Below are 26,586 nucleotides of genomic sequence, written 5' to 3'. Positions count from 1 at the left end.
ATACAGCTCTCTGAACTCCTTCCACTGCTCCTTATGGTGCCTGATCCCTCGATTCCAAAGGTATCATGTTGTCTTCTTTGTGGGATAGCTTTTAGTCTCAATAATATCTGATACTGGGTCCTGCAACTCCAAGAATTACCAGCCAATCAGATTGGCAAGCAGTTCTCAAGGGTGTGATTTTTCTACCAAGAGACAGAGGTCCCACGTTAAGGTTGCCGACAATGTAGTATTTCTGGAGTCTGGCTTTTTTGAAGCCAGTCAGCATTGGTGAAGAAAGGGTACAGCTGAGCAATATGCATTGCCTTCAGCAAATTGAATTGTTAAGAGGATTTATAGAATAGATGCTGAAAGTCTGTTTCCCTTGTGTTGCTTTCTCCAAATATATTGAAGGAACTACTGATTATTTCCAGCATTTTCAGTTTTCATTTCAGATTTACAGCCGTGTTTTGCTTTTGCTCTCAAGCTGATGGCCACAGATTCAGCAGAAGGGATCCGCGATTGTATTAAGGAACTCTCTAGTCCGAGGTACAGACAAACATTTCTGTGGCCAGGAGCAAAAAATCAGAATGGTGTGTTGTTTCCCTGGTGCCAGAATCAAGGATGTCACAGAGAGGATGTAGAAAGTTCTCAAGTGGGAGAGTGGCCAGCAGGATATTCATTGGAACCAACGACATAGGAAGGGAAAAGGTTGAGATTCTGAAGGGAGATTACAGAGAGTTAAGCAGGAATTTTAAAAAGAGGTCCTCGAGAGTAATAATATCTGGATTACTCCCTGTGCTATGAGCTAGTGAGGGCAGGAATAGGAGGATAGAGCAGATGAACTGGTGTAGATTAGATTCCCTACAGTGTGGAAGCAGGCCCTTTGGGCCAACAAACCCACACCGACCCTCCAAAGAGTAACCCACCCAATCCCATTTCCCTCTGGCTAATGGGCCTAACACTATGGGCAATGTTAGCATAGCCAATTCACCTGACTTGCACATGTTTGGACTTGTGGGAGGAAACCCAAGCAGACACAGAGAGAATGTACAAACTCCACACAGTCACCCAAGGCTGGAATCGAACCTGGGATCCTAGTGCTGTGAGGCAGCAGTGCTACCCACTGAGCCACCATGCCGTGTATGGAGTTGCACCTAAATTGGAAGGGGACTAATATTCTGAAAGCTGAATGGGGGCAGATGTTCACAGCTAAAGGGACGGCTGGAAAATGGGAAGCCCTCAGAAATGAGATAACGAGTGTCCAGAGACAGTATATTTCTGTTAGGGTGAAAGGAAAGGTTGGTAGGTATAGGGAATGCTGAATGGCTAAAGAAATTGAGGGTTTGGTTAAGAAAAAGAAGGAAGCAGATGTCAAGTATAGAAAGGATAGATCGAGTGAATCCTTAGAATAGTATAAAGGCAGTAGGAGTATACTTAAGAGGGAAATCAGGAGGGCAAAAAGGGGAAATGAGATATCTTTGGCAAATAGAATTAAGGAGAGTCCAAAGAGTTTTTACAAATACATTGTGGACAAAAGGGTAACTAGGGAGAGAATAGGGCCCCTCAAAGATCAACAAGGTGGCCTTTGTGTGAAGCCGCAGAAAATGGGGGAGATACTATAAATGAGTATTTTGCATCAGTATTTACTGTGGAAAAGCATATGAAAGATATAGACTGTAGGGAAACGGATGGTGACATCTTGCAAAATGTCCAGATTACAGAGGAGGAAGTGCTGGATGTCTTGAAATGCATAAAAGTGGATAAATCCCCAAGACCAGATTTGGTTAACCCTGGAACTCCGTGGAAGGCTTGGGAAGTGATTGCTGGGTCACTTACTGAGATTCTGGATTTAGTGCAGGAAGCACAGCTGTTCGCGGGTGGTGCACTGTCGGATGGCATTCTTTTCCCATTTTCAGGTCAGTTATAGTGCATTGTGCCCATAGATGTTAGCAAGTTTTGAGACGATTTGTAGCACAGGTTGAGGTTCTGGATGTCATACAAATCTTCTCAAAATTTGCTCTTACTGAGATATTTGAATTATCGATAGTTACAGGTGAGGTGCCGGAAGACTGGAGGTTGGCTAACGTGTTGCCACTGATGAAGAAAAGGTGGTAAGGACAAGCCAGGGAACTATAGGCCAGCGAGCCTGATGTCAGTGGTAGGCAAGTTGATGGAGGGAATCCTGAGGGACACGATGTACATGTATTTGGAAAGGCAAGGACTGATTCAGGATAGTCAGCATGGCTTTGTGCGTGGGAAATCATGTCTCAGAAACTTGATTGAGTTTTTTGAAGAAGTAGCAAAGAGGATTGATGAGGGCAGAGTGGTTGATGTGATCTATGTGGACTTCACTAAGTTCGACAAAGTTCCCCATGGGAGACTGGTGAGCAAACGTAGATCTCATGGAATACAGGGAGAACTAACCATTTGGATACAGAACTATCTCAAAGGGTGGGGGTGGAAGGTTGTTTTTCAGACTGGAGGCCTGTGACCAGTAGAGTGTCACAAGGATCAGTGCTGGGTCCATTACTTTTCATAATTTATATCAATGATTTGGATGTGAACATAAGAGGTACAGTTAGTAAGTTTGCAGACGACACCAAAATTGGAGGTGTAGTGGACAGTGAAGAGGGTTACCTCAGATTACAACAGGATCTGGACCAAATGGGCCAATGGAGTTTAATTCAGATAAATGCGAGCTGCTGCATTTTGCGAAAGCAAATCTTAGTAGGACTTATAGATTTAATGGTCAGGTCCAAGAAAATGTTGCTGAGCAAAGATACCTTGGAGTGCAGGTTCATCGCTCCTTGAAAGTGGAGTCACGGGTAGATAAGATAGTAAAGAAGGTGTTTGGTATGCTTTCCTTTATTGGTCAGAATACTGAGTACAGGAGTTGGGAGGTCATGTTGCGGTTGTACAAGACATTGGTTAGGCCACTGTTGGAATATTGTGTGCAATTCTGTTATCCTTCCTACTGGAAAGATGTTGTGAAACTTGTAAATCTTTTCTGAACCATTTCAAGTTTCATGCTAGGGTTGGAGGATTTGACCTATAGGGAGAGGTTGAACAGGCTGGGGCTGTTTTCCCTGTAATGTTGGAAGCTGAGGGGTGACCTTATAGAGGTTTATAAGATCATGAGGGGCATGAATAGGATAAATAGACAAAGTCTTTCCCTGGGGTGGAGGAGCCCATAACTAGAGGGCATAGGTTTAGGTGAGAGGGGAATGATATAAAAGAAACCTAAGGGGCATTTTTTTCATGCAGAGGGTGGTATGTGTATGGAATGAGCTGCCAGAGGATGTGGTGGAGGCTGGTACAATTGCGACATTTAAAGGATGGGTATATGAATAGGAAGGGTTTGGAGGATATGGGCCGGGTGCTGGCAGGTGAGACTAGATTGGGTTGGGATATCTGGTCAGCGTGGACAAGTTGGACCACAGGGTCTGTTTCTGTGCCATACATCTCTATGACTCTATGACTATGACTAAGGAGAAATCCCTTTATTCATTTTGTAAATTTCGGAATTCTTTATCACAGAGTTGTGGACACTCAGCCATTGAATACATTCAAAAAAAAAGATTGTTGGATTATGGATTATTGATTGATTGATAGGACACAGAGCAGAAGCAGGAAGGTAGAGTTGAGGTAGAGGATCAGCCATGACCTTATAAATGTTATTAGATTTTAAGGGACACAGGTTCAAGCACAGCAGTGAGCAAGAAAGCTTAAAAAAGATATGTGAGCCATGTTTTTCACATAAAGGGTGGTAAGTGCCTGGAACTTGCTGCTAGAGGAGATTTTGGAAGCAGACACAATAGCAGCATTCAAGAAACACCTGGATGAATACATGAATAGGAAGGGAATAGAGGGCTTCGGATCCTACAAGTGAAGACAGTTTTAGTACGGAAGAGCAAAATTTGTTAGCGCAGGCTTGGAGGGTCGCAGGGCTGGTTCCTGCTCTGTATTGTTCTTTGATCTTTAAATGAATGAGCAGACTTGAAAGCATTCCACCTGCTCTTATTTTCTTATGTAGAAGATCTGAATATGTGAGATAGATGCTTTTATAGTATGATACGTGGGTCAGGAGGAGTGGAAGTGTTTACTATAAATCCAACAAAAACAAATCTGTACATATTCTTCGATTTCTGTAGGCTACCCTGACACCCTCTATCACAACTCATCTCATTTATCTGTGACCAGCCTCCGATCACTGCCCGTCCTGAACACTCCTCAATCTTTGACTCTTTGCTGACGACTGTGCATCAGAATTTCGATCAACCACTTCCGATAGCTTCCTGACCCAGAATAATTTTTCTTGACCTATCCTCATGTTGTCCTCTCTGCTATCCTTCCAGTTATCACAAAGACCCCAAACCTTTTTCTGGAATTAAAAACAGAAATTGCTGGAGAAACTGATCAGGTCTGACAGCATCTGTGGTGAAAAAGCAGAGTTAATGTTTCGAGTCCAGTCACCCTTCTTCAGAATCTAAATGTTTCTGGAATGTGTCTGCTGTCAATCAAACTTTCTTCAAGGTAACCAGTCTCTTTAAGAAATAACACATAGGTTGTGGAGTTATTTATGCACACACTTGACTATAATTACCATCACCCACTGGCACACCTCCTCGCAATACAGAGGAAGTCCATTCCAGAAAATAGTGGTTTCTTCCCAATCTTAAACTTGACTTCTAACGCTTAAAATTATTCCTCTTCAGGTATCTAATCCAAGGCTGCTTATTTACCTAAAGCCTTTTTGGAATTACTGTTCATGGCCATATAGCTCAGTGAATTGTATTTGTCAGTTTGCAGTACCTTATGCAAGATGACCTGCTAGACTACTAAAGGTCACAAACACTGAATAACTGAATGAACAATGCTCTCCATGACAACATTGTCTGATTCCTACTGCTTATTCAATGCCAAGGTCACTTAATCCAGAATATTTTTGTCACGTTGACAACAGCTATTTCTTGAGTGAACTGACATTTGACTTAAATGCCAAAACCACATCAAGGAATATAGCTCTATGCTGGAATAAACTGTTTAATAGTCTTTAATTGCTAACAGCTCTCATATATTGTAGATTATTTTAGTTGACATTACACTCATAAAGCTGGTACAGTACAATTCTAATTGCTTTATTTTGACAATGCTTTTGTATTCATTGTGGAGCAAGTTGCAGTTCAGAACTCTCCTGCTAACTTCCTCCTTCATCCAGTGTTCCTATTCTTCTTCTTAAACATTAACCTGTGCATTTTCCTTACACAAAGAAGTAGTGAAACAATCTGAAGTCTGTGTCTTTTGCAGTGCTCCAGCTGTTCCTCTTCATTCCTCACAGGGAGATCATATTTTTAAATTTCAGTTCATTTGCATTTGCTTGTGCTGATGCATATTAAATTTGTACAATTGAAAATAAGCCATGCACTTCTTTTGTTGTAAATGGTCATAATTCTAATGGTTTGTTCATGTAAATACTCCGTGTTAGTAACTGCAACCAGATGGTTTTACTTCCTTTTCCCAAATAAAAAGTTGAGTTTCTTGCATTTCTTTGCCCAAATATGGCCATTATTACATAATGCCTTTTTCAAGACAGTCAACTCCTTTCCTTAATAGGAATAATTTAATTTGGGCTTTATTTACACAATCAAGGCTGCTCTCTTCTCTGAGAATTGTGATTCAGTTGTTGATTTTCCAACTATGATGTATGTCTTGTAAATCATGCAGAAGCACAATGGTCTTCTTCTCCCAGCCAATATTCATCCCTCACCCATTATGAAAAACAAATTAATTGGATATTTCTATTGTTGTTTGCAGGATCTCATGAGCTACAAATTAGTTGTAGTATTTATTTACATAGCAATAGTGACTACAGTATGGGACTTTCTGATAGTGAGCATAAACTTCAGTTCTATTCTGTAATTGTCTTTGCTTAAAGTAGGCAGTGAATCATGATATTGTTTGAATTTGTTTATTATTTTAATACACATATATAGTACCTTTTAGGTTGTGTTTATTTTAAGATATGTGGAATTTGACTTTTCTTTTATAGCTTAACATTTGGTTTAAAGTAGAAATAATTCTGAAAACCAGGGAGGGCATTGGGATTGAAAGCAAAAGTGCAGAATCTGGGGTTCAAAGTAAGTCTTAGTTTTGCATTGTCTAATTCAGAATAATACTGAGTTATTTAATCCTGCACATTAGAGGAGCAGTCTAATAACACAGAGACATTGCAGGAATCAAAATAAATATTGATGCGGTGAAACTAGATGTTATTAGCATAGATATAGAAACTGACCTCACAGTTCTGTGAATAAGATCATGGATTCAGCATATAGATAAGGAAGAGGGAAGACCTGAAGAACTCCAGAGATCATCCTACAGGGTCTGGAGGCAAGTCACTTTTGAAGGTGTTCTATTCAATGATTAGGGCATTCCACTGAATTGCACATCAAAAGAGAAGTGTTAATAAAGGATAGTGTGGTCAACCATAAAGCAATAAGAATCACTGTGAATTAGAAAAGTTCATGTCATCTTAAAATCCTAATAATCATTTTCTCACATAAAACATGCACTCACGAGAGTAAAGCATTTGTAGGATGCTATATACAAGTCAATATCTGGGTTCGATGTTATGGAGAATTTACTCAACAACAGTTAGTGGAAAGAATTAAGAAATTAAGAAATTAAGAAATGCATAAGGGCAGATGGTTAACAGCTAATACAGAAATACCAAGACTGATGTCTTCTTTAAAATTAATTTACAAAACATTGTGTTGTTTTGTGGACTCAGCCAGGATTCCTTGGTCACTTTAAATGCCCATGAAAGGATGGTTGAACTAGTGCATCCATGAAGTGGAGCTACATTCACAGTGCTGTTAAGGCATTCCAGGATTTTGATCGAGTAATAAGGAAGAAATGGTGATTCAAGTCAAGCTGGCGTGTGGTTTGGAGAGGAACCTTAAGTACTGTTCCCATGCAACTGCAGCCCTTTACTAAAGTGATAAATAAGTAAAGACCATGACTGATAGCCACGCTTTCTCATCTAATGTGAATGATGTGCAAAATATATTAAACAAATGCAATAAGGAGAGCGATAAGGAACATTACTTGATACAATAAGAGATAAATGTACTGAAATGTTAGTTGAAAGTAGAAAGGATGCATTGATATAATATTATCATAATTTGAGAATAAGAGGTTAAAAAATGCAGTTATGCAGTGCATTTCATTGACTGTTGTATTGACATTTTACAGCCAATGAAGGCTTTTTAAAGTGGAGTCAGTGCCATAAATTAGTACCTTTATTCATCAAGTCAGTCAGATTTCTTAGTATATCTGAGCTTTCATACTTGTAGTAAGGAGAAAAATATATGTCAATATCCTATCAAAACCTTACAGGAACAATGTACTGTGGTTGCATTGAAATTTTGTTTGTGATTTTGATTAGGGGAAGTATTGTACAATAGTGATACATTTCCAAGTTTAAATGATGAGTTCCCTTGAAGCAGAAATTAAACCTGGTGGTGTTTCCATGTAATCTTCTGCCCTCGTATTTCTGAGATGACAGTAGTTCTGGGTTTAGAAGGTGCTGTCTACAGAGCTTTGCTGAATTTCTGCAGTGTATCTGATATATGGTACATAATGCTGCAACTAAGCATTGGTGATGGAGGGAGTGAATATTTGTGGAAGTGGTACCAATCAAGCCCCTGCTTTCTCTTTGATAATGTCAATCTTTTTGAGAATTATTGGAGCTGCACTCCAGGCAAGTGAGAAATATTCCATCAGAGAGCCATGAACCCAATTTATTCATATCGCCCTTGAATTCAGGGAGTCAAACAGGTAGGACCTTTGACTTTGCTGACATAGCAAGTTTCCCACAATACAAGATGCGGTCCATTACACCTACATTGCTGTCAGAGTGCTCCATTTAGTAACCAGATGTATTCATTGAGAGGAAAAGTTTCCATTCCTTTAATATGGTGTGAATTAATGATATAATTAATGATGTTGATAGTGGGGATTCAGTGATGATAAAGCCATTGAAAGGCAAAAGGTGATGGTAAGATTCTCTTTTGTTTCATATGGTCATTGTCTGGCAATTATGTGGCACAAACGTATCTTGCCTCTTTTAGCCCAAACCTGAAAAATTTTGTTGCAACTGGATATGATCTGGATACGATCTTCTTTAGTACATGAGGAAATGGTACATAACATAGTGAAAATATCCACTAACATCCCACTTCTAATCTTATGATGGAGGGAAGGTCATTAATATAGCAGCTCAAGATATTAGGGCCTAGGACACCAGCCTAAGAATATCCTGCAGAGATAAGACCATAAGACATGCATTCAGCCCACCTCTCAATCATGGTTGATACATTTCTTAACCCCATCCTCCTGCTTTCTCCCCGTAACTCTTAATCCCCTTGATACTCAAGAACATAACTATCTGAGTGTTAAATATAATCAGTGACCTGGCCTCCACAGCCCTTTGTGGCAATGAATTCCACAGATTCACCAATCTCTGGCTGAAGAAGTTTCTCCATTCTAAAAGGTCTTCCCTTTGGATGTCCTGGAGCTGGCATGATTGAAATGAAGCCTCCAGAACCATTTTCCTATGTGCCAGGTATGGATCCAATTAGCAAAGAGTTTTTCATGAATTCCCTTTACCTCTAGTTTTGCCAAGGTTCCTTGATGCCACACCCATTTGAACGTAGCCTTGATATCAAGAGCAGTCACTCTTACCTCACCTCTGGAATTCAGCTCTTTTGTTCATATTTGAGACATGGCTCCTCCACCCTTTTGGCACCAATTGACATCATCCTGTCTTGTTGAGATACAGGAGCTGGGGTGAAGTCTATGTATCTCGTCCTGTTCTCACTTTGTCACTAACGCTGAGCCCTTTCAAGTAGAGCAAAAGAGTGCAGATCTGAGTTTGTATGTAGCAGTCAATAAACTTTCTGCTAGACTTGGCTGTCCAAGGTAGCCACCACACTTTCTATTGGGACAGCGAAGTACTCGCATACAGAAGCCATTGCAGTAGTAAGAAGCTGGACGGACTGCTCCATTTCCACTCCAATCTAGTGAGAACCTCTGGGATCACTGTCTGTTGTTCTCCTGCCTGCCTTTGCAGATTCAACTTATCAAAGATACCCTGAATCAAGGGTATCACTGTACGGGGTTGAGCAGATGCATAGCCTCCAGCAATCTTCCAATTGTCAGGCACCTTTGGCACAGATTCCTCCACCAGCTCTGGTCTGTGTTATTAATGAGCTGACCAGATTGTGACCCTGAGTGTTTTCAAGATGATGGACCCACTGAGGTGAATGTCTCTGTCTCCGTGCTCATGAAGGGTACAGGTGGCACAGTGCCAGTGCTACCTCTGAGATGTCAGACACATCATCCTGAGACATAGTGGTGGTGGTGATGCTGCTGGGAGCAGACTGTGGTACCTTGTTTTTCTTCCTCTTGTGGAGGCCACCAGTATCTGGAGAAACAAAAGAGTTAGAGTTGACAATCCCTTGTGGAGACTGATGTGTGACACTGCCTGCAAATCCGAGAAGAATAAACTAGACTGTTTTTCACTGGTTAGTGTCATTCCCACTCACTCTCGTTCCAGGAACGGTAACCTTCATTACACACCTGCTGTTCAGTCTGCTTTTTGTAAGGGGTGAGGACTTGCCTCCTGTGCCAGCTTGGATCTTGTCCCTTTTGTTTAAGGCTATCTTGCTCTACAAAAAGCAGGAAATAGTCGGATTGTGTGTGATGGCAATGTGTGCTCGAATGTTTTACAAGCATGAAACATTGATAGCATAGGGCTGCTGTGGGTCATTCAGACCAATTATGCACTCAATACTGAAGCCTGCCAGTGATCACCCTGGTCAAGTCAGATCTCAGAGGGAAAGCTGATTTGGTGGGCCCTGATTTTGTTTTCTTTCTACTATTGAGGCCAGTTACTGTACCCATTCACGAGACTTTTAAAACAACAAATAAAATGTGTATTAAACAAGGAAAACTAAACATGAACTCTATTCCACTAGATATAAAGGTTAGAAATGTTATTCATTTTATCCCAGATGTGTTCTTACAAACACATAAGCCACAGGAAGGAGTCACCACTATCTCCACATGAAGGCTGCTTGCTCAAGCTGGCATTGCTGTAATTGGTTTCTTTTTGGTAAATTTCTGTGTATTCACTAGATGCTATTTTTTCTTCTGCTGGTATTGCTCTCCAAGACACACAAATTAAATTGCAAACTAAATTCATTATTACTTTAACTTCAAAGCAAACATTAGTTCTAGAGGTTTTCTTGCCAGATTTCTTACCAGACAGTTTAACGTTTCAGCCCCCACTCTATCAGATCCATGCACGCAAGCTGACTGCTTTGTTGTTGTTCTATCTCTCTCTGTGCCACTTGTCACAGTTTCTTGGGGTTAGACCACTGGAAATCAAGCTCCACTCTTCCCTGGAGTTGCTACAAATGTGTAAATTTAATGAAACTGTCAAAAGTGATCAAACTTACCATTTTGTCTGACTGACTGCCCCCCAGAACAAAAGCAGACCACATTTAGTTCCTTCAGTAATCATGGAAATAACCACTTATTGAGACACTACTTTAATAAGAACAATATAAGAATATAATTTTGGGATTAAACATTACCCCTTTTAAAGACTGGCCCCCATGTACACATGCACCCACACGTATGAGGTTTGAGAAGATTTGTAGCTCAGATTGGGGTTCTGGATGTAGGTTTGCTCTCTGAGCTAGAAGGTTCGTTGTCAGACATTTTGTCACCATACTAGGTAACATCTTCAGTGAGCCTCCGAATGAAGCACTGGTGGTATAGCCTGCTTTTTATTTATATGTTTGAATTTCCTTGGGTTGTTGATGTCATTTCCTATGGTGATGTTATTTCCTGTTCTTTTTCTCGGACGGTAGTAAATGAGATCCAAGTCAATGTGTTTGTTGGTAGCGTTGCAGCTGAAATGCCATGTTTCTAGGAATTCTCGTGCTTATCTCTGTTTAGCTTGTCCTAGAATAGATGTGTTGTCCCAGTCAAAGTGGTGTCCTTCCCCATCCATATGTAAGGATACTAGTGAGAGTGGGTTATGTCGTTTTGTGGCTAGTTGATGTTCATGTATCCTGATGGCTAGTTTTCTGCCTGTTTGTTCAATGTAGTGTTTGTTACAGTTTTTCCAAGGTATTTTGTAGATGATATTAGTTTTGCCTGTTGTCTTATAGGGTCTTTCAAGTTCACAAGTTGCTGTTTATGTGTGTTGGTGGGTTTGTGGGCTACAAATGATACCAAGGGGCCTGAGTAGTCTGGTAGTCATTTCCAAAATGTCTTTGATGTAGAGGAAAGTGGCTTGGGTTTCTGGACATGTTTTGTCTGCTTGTTTGGGTTTGTTGCTCAGCAGTCGGCAGATTGTGCTCATTGGGTACCCATTCTTTCTCAATACACTGTATAGATGATTTTCCTCTGCTCTGCATAGTTCCTCTGTGCTGCAGTGTGTGGTGGCTCATTGAAATAATGTTCTAATGCAGATTTATTTGTAGATGTTGGGATGATTTCTTCTGTAGTTCAATATTTGGTCTGTATGTGTTGTTTTCCTGTGGACGCTGGTTTGAAGTTCCCCATTGGCTGTTCGTTCTGCTGGAACATCTGGGAATGGCAGCTTGTTGTTATTTTCCTCCTTTTTAATGAATTTTTGCCAGTAAGGGTATTATTGATGGTCTTGAAGGTTTTCTCTAATTTTTTTTTCATTTAGTGATGACAAAGGTGTCATCCACGTAGTGGACCCAAAGTTTGGGTTGGATGGTTCGCAGAGCTGTTTGTTTGGGTCTCTGCATTACTACCTCTGCAAAGAACCCTGATATCGGAGATCCTATGTGTTTGTCTGTAGGTTGTGTTGTTATCAACAAACAAATTTACTTGGATCCCATTTACCACCCCTGAGAAAAGAACAGGAAATGACATTACCATCAGAAATGGTTTCACCACAGGAAGTGACATCACCAACCTAAAGAAACTCAAACATATAAATAGAAATCAGTCTACACCATCAGTACATCATTCACAGGCTCATTGAAGATGTCATCTACAATGGTGACGAAACATCTGAAAATGAACCTTCCAGCTCAACGAGCAAACCTACATTCACCCACACATACATTGTGAGCGGAAGAGAAAAAGTAAGTAATGAGGGGAATACAGAGTAATTGAGAGGAATTACAGGGAGGTAGTCTAGCTCAGGGACAAGAAAAAAGCAGATGGGTTGTCGTAAGGGGACGGAAAGGGAACAGGCAGACTCTGCAGGGAACCCCTGAGGCTGTTTCCCTCAATAACAACTATAAGGTTTTGGATAATGTTGCGGAGAGGGGTCGACTTACCGGGGTAAGCAATGGTGTACAGGTCTGTGGCACAGAGTCTGTCCCTATTGCTCACAAGGGAAGGGTGAGATGAACATAGCATTAGTGACTGGGGACTCCATAGTTAGGGGGACAGATAGGAGGTTCTGTGGGAATGAGAGAGACTCACGGTTGGTGTGTTGCCTCCCAGGTGCCAGAGTTCGTGATGTCTCCAATTGTGTTTTTTGGATACTTGAGGAAGAGGGGGAGCAGCCCCAAATCATTGTGAACACAGGCACTAACGACATAGGTCGGAAAAGGGATAGGGATTGAAGGCAGAAATTCAGGGAGCTTGGGTGGAAGCTTATTGCTAGAACAAACAGAGTTGTTATCTCTGGTTTTGTTGCCAAGTGCGAGTGAAGTGAGGAATAGGGAGGGAGAGGAGTTGAACACGTGGCTACAGGGATGGTGAAGGAGGGAGAGTTTTGGATACTTGGATAGTTGGGCCTCATTCTGAGGTAGATGGGACCTCTACAAATAGAATGGTCTATACCTGAACTAAGGGGGTACCAAATCTAATGTGGCCTCAGCTTTGCCACTTTTTGACTTGGCCACGTACTGTGTCAGGAAGCCCTCATGCACACATTGGACAAAAATTGACCCATCTAAAGAACTTAACCTAAAGTATTTCCAGTCAATGTTTGGAATGTTAAAGTCCCCCATAACAAATCCCCTGATACTCTCACTCCTATCCAGAATCATCTTTGCTATCCTTTCCTCTACATCTCTGGAACTATTCGGAGGCCTGTAGAAAACGCCCAACAGGGTGACCTCTCCTTTCTGGTTTCTCACGTCAGCCCATACTACCTTAGTAGACGAGTCCTCAAATGCCATTTCTGCCACCATAATACTGTCCTTGACTAACAATGCCACAACTCCCCCACTTTTACCATTTTCTCTGTTCTTGCTGAAACATCTAAATCCTGTAACGTGCAACAACCAATCCTGTCCCTGCTCTATCCATGTCTCCAAAATGGCCACAACATCGAAGTCCCAGGTGCCAACCTATGCTGCAAATTCACCCACCTTATTCCGGATGCTCCTGGCATTGAAGTAGACACACTTAAAACCACCTGCTTGCCAGTCAACTCTTGTGACCTAGAAACCTCATTTCTGACCTCATTGCTTTTAACCTCCTGCACACTGGAACTTCAATTTAGGTTCCCATCCCCCTGCCAAATCACTTTAACCCTCCCAAAGTGCATGAGCAAATCTCCTCCCCAGATGGGATTTATCCTAGTACTCTCACCGAAGTCAGAGAGGAGATTTCAAAACCTTTGGCTTTGATCTTTATGTCATCATTGTCTACAGGAATAGAGCCAGACAATTGGAGGATAGCAAAATTGTCCCCTTGTTGAAGAAAGAGAGTAGAGATTACCCTGGTAATTATAGACCAGTGAGCATTACTTCAGTTGTTGGTAAAGTGTTGGAAAAGGTTATAAAAGATAGGATTTATAATCATCCAAAGAGGAATGAGTTGATTATAGATAGTCAACATGATACTGCAATGGGTAGGTCATGCCTCACAAACCTTATTGAGTTATTTGAGATGATGACCAAACAGGTCAATGAGGCTAAAGAAATTGATGTGGTGTATATGGATTTCAGTAAGGGTTTGATAAGGTTCCCCATGTTTGGCTATGGCACAAAATACGGAGGCATTGGATTGAAGGTGATTTAGCAGCTTGGATCAGAAACTGGCTAGCTGAAAGAAGACAGAGCATGGTGGTTGATGGGAAATGTTCACCCTGGATTTCAGTTACTACTGGCGTACCACAAGGATTTGTTTTGGGTGCACTGCTGTTTGTCATTTTTATAAATGACCTAGATGAAGGTGTAGAAGGATGGGTTAATAAATTTGTGGTTGACACTAAGGTCAGTGGAGTTGTGGATAGTGCTGAAGGATGTTGCAGGTTACAGAGGGACATAGGTAAGCTGCAGAGCTGGTCTGAAAGGTGGCAAATTGAGTTTGCTAAGGCAAAGTGTGAGGTGATTCACTTTGGAAGGAGCAACAGGAATAAAGAGCACTGGGCTAATGGCAAGATTCTTGGTAGTGTGGATGAGCAGAGAGATTTTTGTGTCCATATTCATAGATCCCTGAACCTTGCCAGCCAGGTTGTTAAGAAGCCATATGATGTGTTAGCTTTTGTTGGTAGAGAGATAGAGTTTCGGAGCCACAAGGTCATGCTGTAGCTATACAAAACTCTGTTGCAGCTGCACTTGGAGTATTGCGCAAGGTTCTTGTCACTGCATTTTCGGAAGGGTGTGGAAGCTTTGGAAAGAGTGCAGAGGAGATTTACTAGGATGTTGCCTGATATGGAGGGAAGGTCTTATGTGGAAAGGCTGAGGCACTTAAGGCTGTTTTTGTTAGAGAGAAGAAGGTTGAGTGGTGACTTAATTGAGACATACAAGATAATCAGAGGGTGGATAGTGACAGCCTTTTTCCTTGGATGCTGACAGCTAACACAAGGGGGCAAAGCTTTAAATTGAGGGGTGAGATATGCAGATATCAGAGGTAGTTTCTTTATTCAGAGAGTTCTAGGGGTGTGGAATGCACTGCCTGCAACAGTAGTAGACTCGAAAGTTTTAAGGGCATTTAAATGGTCATTGGATAAACATATGGATGAAAATGGAATAGTGTAGGATAGATAGGCTTCAGGTTGGTTCCACAGGTCAGTGCATCATCGAGAGCCGAAGGGTCTGTACTGTGCTGTAATGTTCTATGTTCTTTGTTCTACAGTTCAGTATCTCCAGTCCAAGTCACAAATTGGATAGTTTGGTTTCACAATTCTTTTGCTTTTTTGATGATGTCATGAATCACCTGCACAATGGTGACCAGTCTTTAGTTCACGAGACTCAGCCAACTTCTTGAGTTTCCTTGCTTCCTTGTTTGTGTTTTCCCTCACAGAATTTGTGTTAAGCTGCAGTGTAACTGTGGAATATTCAGTGCATAGCGCTGCTGTGAGCCATTCATGCCAACTATTCACTAAATACTGACAGTGTTACTATGCTGAAACCTCCTGAATCCACAATAAATCATATCAGTTTATCTGGACTCAATGTCTCCAACTAGTTACATTGTCTTATGTGTTGTTTGTTGTAAGCTCACAATTGAAACTCTCCTAATGGCAAATGCCCTTGTCTTTCCTTCTTAACAAAGTACAAAAATATACACTTTGAGTTACACATTATTCATAACAATTGTTTGTCCTTTTGGTAAAATTAGGCGATTATTATTTTTAAATAATCCAACAAACAAAACATAAACTGTCTGATTGTAAAATAATCAATCACCTCTTCTGCTGCAAAAAAAAACTTAGAAAGACTTAACAATTTCAAACGAATTAAACATTCCACTTTAATGGAGATGAATCTGAGTGTTAGGTCTTGAACTCCATTTTCCCTTTAATCAAAGTCTAACCTGAGCCTTGACTTGGCTGATGACTCAAAGATTTTGCAATGTACGCAAAATGGATATGGAACATAGCTTCTGTTTCACATTTTACAGTTGTTGGAATATCGGGCCAGAGTTATATTAAACTCATCCTGCAAGAAGAAGATGAAGCATCAGAAGATTTAATTCTAGAAACTAAAGTAACACCGGTTTCTGTTTTGTTTTTAAATTCCATATTTAAACTAGAAACTTAATTCTGACTGAGAACAACAGTGCTCTATCTGTTTGAGTTGATGAAGAGCTCTTGCCCATGAATCCTTTTTATATTAACTCTTGGTACATTATCTCTTGCTAGAAGAATGGAAACCTATTAATGAGACAGTTCATGTGATATAGAATCGAAAACCTTCCAATTAATCTCTTCTACTGTTTCACCTTAGGTTAAAATGAAAACAACAAATCTGCAGGAATAGTCAATCGTTTTTTTAAAATAATCATCTTGGACCTGTAAGTGTTAGTAAATTCCAGTTATCTGACATAGAAGATATAATAGACATTTTTGAGTCGTTTACTGGCATGGGCAATGGTGAGCAATTTGAGAGATAATGAAAAAATGAGATTCTGGAAGTCAAGAAACAAAAATTTTCCTTACTTTCTTGAGGTTTCAACAGGTAAATGAGAAACTCAGACTTGCATCTAAGGGCTTTTAGCTTGATTTCATGGCAGTTCACTTACTTTGTGAGTGCTTGAATGCTGACAGATTACCGCTTTATTTTGTTTTAAAGAATGCTGCCCTTTCATTCAGACCTTACAGGCTCATTGCAACTCTGCCTTGTCTTTTAACACAGACAGAGAGCTAAGCAGCTTGTCACATTTGCCAGCAATGAGTATCAAACTGGTGGACATGCCATACAGCATCATCCTATGCCAATGTCAACAGCTTATATGGCAAAAACACTTCAATCCAATCGAATTCAGCATGGTCAAAGGCAGGGGGGAGCAGTTGTAGTGAAATGGCTGAGGAGGAAGATCCAGAGGCAGAAGAGGAAGGAGAGATTTCAGAACCAGGGAAGTGTGGAAAATGCTGTCAATGGAAGACGTGGGTGTGGGCCCAGAGTGGAGTTAGGAGATGGAGAATGTCTGGAGTGGGGAATGGAGTTCCAATGGTTCCTGAGCGATGAAAGTTGGGTTGACTCTGAATTGTAGTTGTGGATAGAGGATCTGGCAGTGAGTTTGGGTTAGGCAGGTGCAATCCGATCCAGAGCAGGGCATCAGTGAAAATGGGGGGAGCAAGTCCAAAACAGGGGAAGGGAAAAGCAGAGGAGAGGGTCTGGACTTGGGGAAGGGGTGAGCGTCTGGGTCAGATGGTATAATTGATCTGTAGTTGGATGTTCGTGAAGTAAGTATGAATAGCTGAATAGGAATTCCACTGTGGGCTTTCATAATGCAACTTTTCCTGAGTAACCATTTATATTCCAAATTCTCTGATTTCCATGGAGACTTTTGAAGAATACCAGGCATAGGGGAATTACCCAGGGAATCTTCGATTGCCCAATCAATTTCAGTTTCCTCTAGTCTATTTAGAAGGATGAATAAACACGAAACATAGAAAGTTAATTATATATAAATAACAAAATAGCCAAAACAGTTTTACATTGCTTTTGTGTACCTGAACAGAATAAAAGATTTGTAAGTAACCCTTCCAGGAAGAATAATTAATATTTGTGTGACCTTGCATATTAAACTGTCAAGGTAGAAGTCTACATATTGAATTATTACATTATTTCAGGAAGAAATCCATGCTTAAAGTATAAATTAATTTATGGGAGATACCCTGTTGTATTGTTAGAGTTTTCTGACTGGCACTAAGGCATTTAGATTTCGCCCAACCTTTTAAGCACATTATAAGGGAATTGTGTTCTCTCAACCTGTCATGTATTGTCCTCAGTCAAACTACGTTTAAGGGAAGATTTTAGTTTCTTTTTTATTCATGTCAGTTGGCAGCTAACACATTCCTATCTATTACTTTGTTTTTCTTTCAAAAGACACTTCTGTAGCCACAATTTTTTTTATTGTAATGAATTGTCATTTGCAATAGGGACCCACATAAACCTTTCTGTACGTGCATTTTTGACCCAGTCTATGTATCTCTGTTGTCTTCCTCCTGCTTTCCCATTTAACAACAAGCATCTTCTACAGCTCAGCAGTTCCTACATCTAAATTGATAGAACTGAAACTGCGCTCAAATGAATAATGCTACTGTCTTTAAATGGGCCACAGTACTTATGGTCTTGATTCAAAAAGTTATAAATCATACAACACCAGGTTATAGTCCAACAGGTTTATTTGGAACCACAGATTTTCGGAGCATTGCTCCTTCATCAGGTGGTTATTGAACTTATAAACCTGTTGGACTATAACCTGGTGATATGTGATTTTTAACATTGTCCACCCCAGTCCAACACTGGTACCTCCACATCATTGACACAAAAGTATCATCCTAGAATAGTAAAAAAAAACACATGCATACGCATTTAAAATAATTTAAAGAGGCAAGTGGTATGGTAGTAATTGACAGAGAAAACAAGTATTCAATTATCTGTGAGTTTCTTAGATTATTGACAGCTTTCAGATTGTAATTTGTACACTAGAAATATAGGTCAAATTCCAGGCTAATTTTGCTGACAGCATTTTTACTGCAGCAATCACAAAGCAATATACTTCAACAGGTTTAAACTACCAGTCACAGCACTCTTAATCTATTCATATCAAGTATCCTGTTACTGAACCTCTGAAAATCACAGAATGAAATTTACATTTGAACTGAAACATGAAAGAACATTATGGTTTGAAAATAGAATTTTGAAAAAGTGAGTTGAGAAAACATTGCTAATTTGCTGATATTCATGTAAATATTAAACAAGTTAATTTTAATCATAAATTAATCTCAGGTAACAAAGATCACTGCCTTTTAATTCTAAGAATCACTGTTCTAAGTTGATCTATTTTTAAGCTTGTAAAAAGTTAATCCCTATTTCTCTTATTTTTAAAATGACTTACAGACTGAGGAATTTCAGGAAAATCAACGTTTTGGGCAAAAGCCCTTCATCAGGAATGGAGGCAAGGAGCCTCCAGGGTGGAGCAATTAAGCGAGGGTGGGGGAAGGGTGTGTGGGGCTGGGGAGAAGGTAGAAATGAGTACCATAGGTGAATGGGGGTGGGGATGGAGGTGATAGGTCAGAGAGGAGGGTGGAGCGAATAAGTGGGAAGGGAGATTGGCAGGTAGGACAGGTCATGAGGACAGTGCTGAGTCCTACCTGCCAATCTTCCTTCCCACCTATCTGCTCCACCCTCCTCTCTGACCTATCACCTCCATCCCCACCCCCATTCACCTATTGTACTCTTTGCTACCTTCTCCCCAGCACCGCCCCCCCCCCCCCACCCCCCCTGACTTATCTCTCCATCCTGGAGGCTCCCTGTCTCCATTCCTGATGAAGGGCTTTTGCCTAAAACGTCGATTTTCCTGCTCCTCGGATGCTGCCTGACCTACTGTGCTTTTCCAGCACAATTCTAATCTAAACTCTGGTTTTCAGCATCTGCAGTCCTCACTTTTGCCTGAGGAATTTCAGGTTAGGTGCTAAAATCTTAAGACCTCATTTCCCAATTTTGCTGTGATAATTATTTTCTTTTGTTGAAATTAAGATTTATGAAATTCACTATATTCAATCTGACATTTAGAAATTATTTCCATTGTTTGTTTCATGCTATGAATGTGATGTAATGCTCTATGAGATGTTGAAAAAACTGGTGAGTGTGATAATTTAATCAAGCAAGTGTTCAGAAGTCAGATTTTCGCCGAGATAAATTTTAGCAATTAATTCTTCTATTTTCAGAAAGCAAGTCGACTTCCTCACCATCAGAAGACACAAAGCCTATCTGCATGCATTTGTATCTCATTAATTACACAACTGACTGGAATTAACTTCACCTTTCCAATTAACTTCTGCCCAAGTGAGATGTGCAACGCTTCAGACAGTGACTGCATATAACAAGCATGTACCTGTCAGTTCCTCCTTCGACCTCCATTCCGGATGGGTTCTTTGATTGACTTTCTCAAGTGTAACATTGTCAATTTTTTTTTGTTTTCAATACCAGCATTGGTGCATTTATCTGCAGTGAACAGAGCAGACACACGACAGATCATTCTGCTATAATGTACATTTTGTTAATGCGAATTCACTGTAACATGATTGACAAAGTTAGGTCACTGTTCCTAAAGGATTAATTTTTAAAATGTGTGTTGGAATGTGATTACATCGCCAACACGTTAAGCACTGTTTCGAAAGCGCAATTTTTCTGTAATGCAGAGTTGCACAAGAATTTAGCCATTGTGTTATAGAAGAACTACTTGTACACATGCATGGAGAACATAGTAGTTGATAAGGTAAGCATGTTTAATGGGGTGAGGGTAGACTCCAGTCGGTCAGACTGCAGGGACCTGACCACTTCTATTCTCGAGACTAGCCAAAGATAGTCAGGTAATTGGGAAGTCACTGGCACTCTCTTCACCAGAGTCTATGAACTTTCCTCTTTCCCCTTGATGCAGGGAGTCAGGCAGCTCCAGCATTAGGATTTGTGGATGTAGATTTGCTCGCTGAACAAAAGGTTTGCTTTCAGATGTTTCATCTATACTATACTAGGTAACATCATTCTGGATGAAGCACTGGTGGCATGTCCTGCTTTCTATTTATGTGTTTTGGTTTCCTTGTGTTGGTGGTGCCATTTTCTGTGGTGATGTCATTTCCAGTTATTTTTCTCAGGAGGTGGTAAATGGGATCCATATCAATGTGCTTGTTGATGGAGTTCCGATTGGAATGCCATGCTTCTAGGAATTCTCATGCATGTCTCTGTTTGGCTTGTCCTATGGTGGATGTGTTGTCCCAGTCGAAGTGGTGTCCATCCTTATCTGTTTGTAAGGATACCAGTGAGAGTAAGTCATGGCCTTTTTGTGGCTAGTTGATGTTCATGTGTCTTGGTGGCTAGCCTATAAAACTAGCCACCAGGACACATTCCTAGAAGCATGGCATTCCAACCTGAACTCTATCAACAAACACATTGACTTGGATCCGATTTCACTCCCTGAGAAAAATAACAGGAAATGACACCACTACAGGAGATGACATCACCACAGGAAATGTCATCACCAACCCAAGGAAACCTAAACACATAAATAGAAAGCGGGCCATGCCACCAGTGCTTCATCCGGAGGCTCACTGTTGATGTTACCTAGTATGGTGACAAAATGTTTGAAAATGAACTTTCTATCTCAACGAGCAAACCTGCATCCAGAAACTCAACTTGAGCTACAAATCTTCTCAAAACTCGTTAATTAGGATTTGGGATCATCATGGATTCCTACAGGGTCAGGCTTCAATTGATTTCACCCCCAGAGAAATCGGAGAGCCTATCATGGACCAGCAATCTTCTTAAACAAAGGACAATTCCATTCCTTAATGTGTGATCACTACAGCCACATAATGCAAGCCTGCACTACATATTCCAAAAAGCTGCCATGCCACCGCTCACAGGTGTCAGTCTCTTTCAAAGGTCTTCAATGCACACAAGGATGGTTTGCTAGGTGACAAATTGTATCATGCCAGCTTTACTTGTAATTACATAAAGAGAAAGATTGAGTGTTATGGTTACAGGTGCTGGGTGCATAAAATCATGCCAGGTGGTGTGATATCCCTAGTCAGTGAGTAGGAAGCACAATGCTCAGGAAGGATTAGTAGTTTGAGAACATAAGCTATGTGTGAGCCCTTAAGCATACGCCATTATGTATTGCATGCTATAATCCTTGTGAGGTGTCTGTGCAGTAATAGAATTAGACAGAGTGATGCTTCTGTTGGTATGAGTTAGCACAGAGAAGATGATGCCACTAATGCTTGTCAAGCACAGGAATTCCTTCATTTTCTTGCAGCACTGATGCTGGGTATATCTGTGAGTTGCAGTGGTGTTAGCTCATGCTGCTATGTTGGTCCAAGCCAAATGAGTTTGATGGGATGACTACCTGGGGTCTCCCTTGTGACCCTTACTTAATCCAGTAGCATCTGCAATAATGCATCACTAAAAGGAAGACTGTGTCTATTTCATTGGTGGTGAGTTCAACACTATTGGAGCTGACCCCCACAGAGTGAATGGAAACTTCTGGCTTGCTGTGAGTGAAGTGGTGTCCAGTGCCCTTAAAAATGGCATCAGAACCTATGACCCTCAGAATGTCCTGTATGTCGAGAATTTCTTGCTCATTTGCCTGACATGATTCACCAACTAATTCAGACACCTTGTTTGCATAGATAATGAAGATGAGAAACATAAAATCTCTAATTGTGTAACTGGTGCATGTCATCTCAGATACCCACTGCCATAGTTTAACTTTAAAAGTTCAGCTTGTGTCATAAGATTAAAAGGATAGCTTTTTTTTACAGTAATATTTTGCTAAAATATAATGAGAAAATACTACTTTTGACAAGGGTGTGGAAACAAATGCACCTGTTTTAATACAGGCATTAACCTATTTGCAATAAAATGTGTTGTCATTGATATTAATATGGTGAATTGAAGTATGAGATACAAAAAAATTATGGTATCCATAATTGTATTTCAACATTGAGTTGGTATTTGTGAATAAACAAAAAGCAACAATGTTATTTGCTTAGCTGATATGGTGAATGAGAAAACTTTAAAGGTTTAAGACATTTTCACACTAGATTTTTGAAATCATTGGACAATGACAGATGGGTCAAGTTTGAAAGGCGATAGATATTCCGTACTTTAAGGTCATTCTTGATATTTTACATTGATGGAATATGATTTTACTTTAATCTTTGCCTTGGAAATTAAAGTGTCAGGAGACCTGATTTTAAGCACTGTTATCACTAGCAAGGAAATGCAAAAGATTTATCTTAGTTGACTCTCTCAGTTTCAATACGTACCTTCCCAATGGGGATGACCTCACCCACTGCTCTACTTTGTATTTGTGTCACATCTGTCAAAACATCATGATCCCCCAAAGTGTAACCATGCTTGTAGAAATTTAGAAAATCATCTGCCAATTTGTGCGCACAAAAGTCCAACCAAAATAGTCATTAGGTCACAACCAAATTATTGCTCTAATTACTGAAAGTTTACAGCTTAACACTGAATCTGTGTAGTGTTGAGTTTAAGAATGATATCTTCAAACCGGACCATTAAGAGTTAATTGCTCATGACAATTTGACTGGGAAGTAACCATGTGACATTGAGAACTGTCCTGTTATGCAGTTACATGGAGCCACCTTGATTTGTTTCTCAGCCTGTTTCGAAGGTGGAAATGTATTGTTAAACATTACAAAATGGAGATTCAGCACATAATCTTAGATTCAGGATCGTATTACTATCAGAGACTTTGCTTCCACTTATCAAAACTTTCACCATTGGGCCAGAGTTCACAAGACTGATGCCATGGAATCTGAGAGAGAGCTCTGAGTGCCAAAATCTCCAATAGATGGATGGCATTGTGAGACTCACTTGTTTGTATGTGTGTACATTATGTCATTTAAGCTAATAGATTCACTCATGAGTTTACATAGGTCTCTAATATATATTAAGTAGATAAAGCTAATAAATTTGCTTCATATTAAAGTGCACGTGCCTTCTTGTATGATTTTGATCAGACCTGAAAGAACCCATTAGGTGCTTTCAGTCTGATAATATAATCAGGACTCTGGGGATAGCTTTCTTGCTCGTTTGTGAATCTTTTATGTTTGCCTGACAGAGCTGATGAGGACTTAGGTTAAGCCCTAATGTAAAGGATGGCACACCAAATTATTCAGCATCTCTTCAGTGTTGTGCAAGAACATTTACCTTAACTTTGAACGCAAGTCTGTGGAATGGGATGTAAACCTCAAATATTCTGACTTAGAAGGGAGTTTACTAACTTTGAAGCATGACTGGAAATCATGGCCCGGGGAATTCTGTGAACAAATAGATCATCGGGTATTTCAGTTCTGACAGAAATAAATTCCAATGTGAATATAATTATGATTAGTGAATGTTACAATTTTCACTTTGAACTATGTCCAAAACCAAATTGATAAAAATAAATAGCACTTATGGTTACTCACTCTGCTGCAATCCAAATACAAATCTTCAAGTGACTGCTTCATTTCAGTTCTGGAACATGTGCAAAGCTGGCTTTGCATCCTACAATTCAGAAACATTTTCTTCTCCAGGGTAACCATAGTAGCATTGTTCTGTTCAACAACACATTTTTTTTAAACTTGGTACAATAGTTGGGTAATGCATTAATGAGTCCATTTTGAAAAGCTTGGCCAGAAAAATATCACATTTCTACCATATTACAGTTCATTTTTGGAAAACATTTTACTTTTTTTATGAAAAGAAATTACACAGGGAATAGAACTGGGCCAAGTGTAATTCTGTGAAGCATTTTTATTCAAAAGCTTGACTATAATGAGATTCATCATATTCCCAAGTGTTGTGTGCCTTGTGTTCCACAGCTGCATGGTTGATTGTGGAAGATAGAACAAAATAACTGAAAGTGGAAAGAATGAAGAAACTTCAGTCTGATTATCTGTTCTCTCCTCATGGAAAAACTGTAAAGTAAATGACTATTAGTGTCAACTAACATGGTATGATTTAACAGTTATAGCCTGGCATTTATAAATCATTCTGCATAACAGTGATATATTAATCATTATATTGCTTGAATCATCATTTTCATAACTATATTTTCTAAGCCGGTATATTTTAAAATCAATACTCTCTGTAAAATCATTGTCATCTTATACATGGTCTTATCATGTCATAGAGGATACAGCATCCTTTACAGTGACTCATACCAGCAAACTCAGAATATTATTATCATCAGGTTTTGATGGAGTGCAGGGCACAGTTGGAGAAAGGAAACCAGTTTAAGATTTTTTTGTATATTTATGATCAGTACAGATATTTATGATGTCAGAATTTGACAACAATATTCATTCAATTATGCTGTATTTGATGTATATCTCAGCAAGTTAACTTGAAACTGAATGAAATAAGTGCTTCTATTTTATGCTGGTCAGGATACTGTGAGAACTCTGCTGTGTTTTTTTTAAATCAGCCACACCTCCACACGGATCGTTACTGGAAACATTTTGTATTTTGATGCAACATGTCAGGGTTTGTGGTCTTCATCCAGTATGAAAATTGTTTCTTACATCACTTAAAATGTAAGAACTGAAAGATATCTAATCTGACAACTAGCAACAGGATGTATAAAGTCAATACCACAACCATGCTCGGTGTGTGTGTGTGGATATGAGAATTGATAAATTTGTATAAGCCTTTGTGTAGCAAACTTTTAGTATTCAGGTTTGTCAATTTAGAACTAACCAGCAATGTACCTCATGTTTAAAAATTTATAAAGTGGAGATTCTCCCAGAATTGCTCTAATAATTCATATAAAAATGACAAGGCTATTAGTAAAAACTAAGCAAGATGAAAAGTAGATTAGGATTAAATATTTCAATAAAGCCTCAAGTAAAGTCAGTTTCTAAGATGATTACAGGCCTGTAACCTCAGTAAAAATAATTAGAATAATAGAATTCCTGCATGCAGAATTGCATCCACACTGACCTTCTGAAGAACAAACCACACAGACCCAGCCTCCCACCTTAACCTGTAATCCCACATTTACCATGGCTAATCCACCTAGCCTACACGTCTTTGGACTGTGGGAAGACACTGGAGCACTCAGAGGGGACCCACACAGGCACGTGGAGAATGTGCAAACTCTATACAGTCACCCAAGGCTGGAATCAAACCTGGGTCCCTGGTGCTGTGAGGCAGCAGTGCTAACCTCTGTGCCACCCCTAACGATTGACTCTGGCTGGTTAGCAAGGAATGACTACTCCTTTTAAAGGCTTTAGTGTGTTATCATCCCCAAATCTGGTAGAACTATCAGATTTGTTGTTCAAATACTATTTTTCTTTAATTAATTTTTCTAATCAATCTGTTCAGAGATGGTATTACATGCCTGGGACTTGAACTTGGGGCTCCCAGTCCAGGAGTAGGGACATTATCACTATGTCACAAGATGGCCTTCCAATCCAAAGTATATGGTTGAAAACTTGACATCAGAACTCAGAGGCTATGATGGTACAGTCAAGTAGCATTAAAATCCTGGGGACAATGTAGAGAAGAATCAAGAAACAGATCCTTACTGTTGGCGATCTAACTTGTAAGGAAGGATGGGAGCAAGCAAGGTTAGCTGAGTAATGGGTAAAATTGGATGGCTCCCAAAAGAGGTTACAAGGATTATTAATGTCTAATTAACTTTTGCTAATCCCTTCTGATGTAAGTAGAATATAAACTTCATTCTACCTACTACCGGTACAACATGAAATGTACTTTGAATCACTGCATGCTTCAACAGCAAACTGAAGATATAGCGAGGGTAGAACCATCTAAAACTAAGGTAGGCTATTTAAGTCCAACCTTGACTTCTTAAATGTAGGGGCTAGGATGGTATCATGTCAAGAATAGATGCTCAAAATGACTGGAAAGTATAGTGAGGAACTTCTGTGGGAGTAGAAAGTGAGAGGAAGAGAGATTTCTTGATTGACAAGAAACCCTTTGTGATCAAATTAATATTTGAAAGCTGCATGAACAATGCCAGTGTAATGATTGTGTGGTTTGAGGTTTAATGATATCACACGAGTGATCAAGTTCAGCAAATATCTTTTCAACGGTCATAATCTTA

This window comes from Chiloscyllium punctatum, chromosome 6 (assembly GCF_047496795.1).
Source record: "Chiloscyllium punctatum isolate Juve2018m chromosome 6, sChiPun1.3, whole genome shotgun sequence".
NCBI lineage: Eukaryota > Metazoa > Chordata > Chondrichthyes > Orectolobiformes > Hemiscylliidae > Chiloscyllium > Chiloscyllium punctatum.
Note: the sequence above shows the minus strand (reverse complement) of the source record.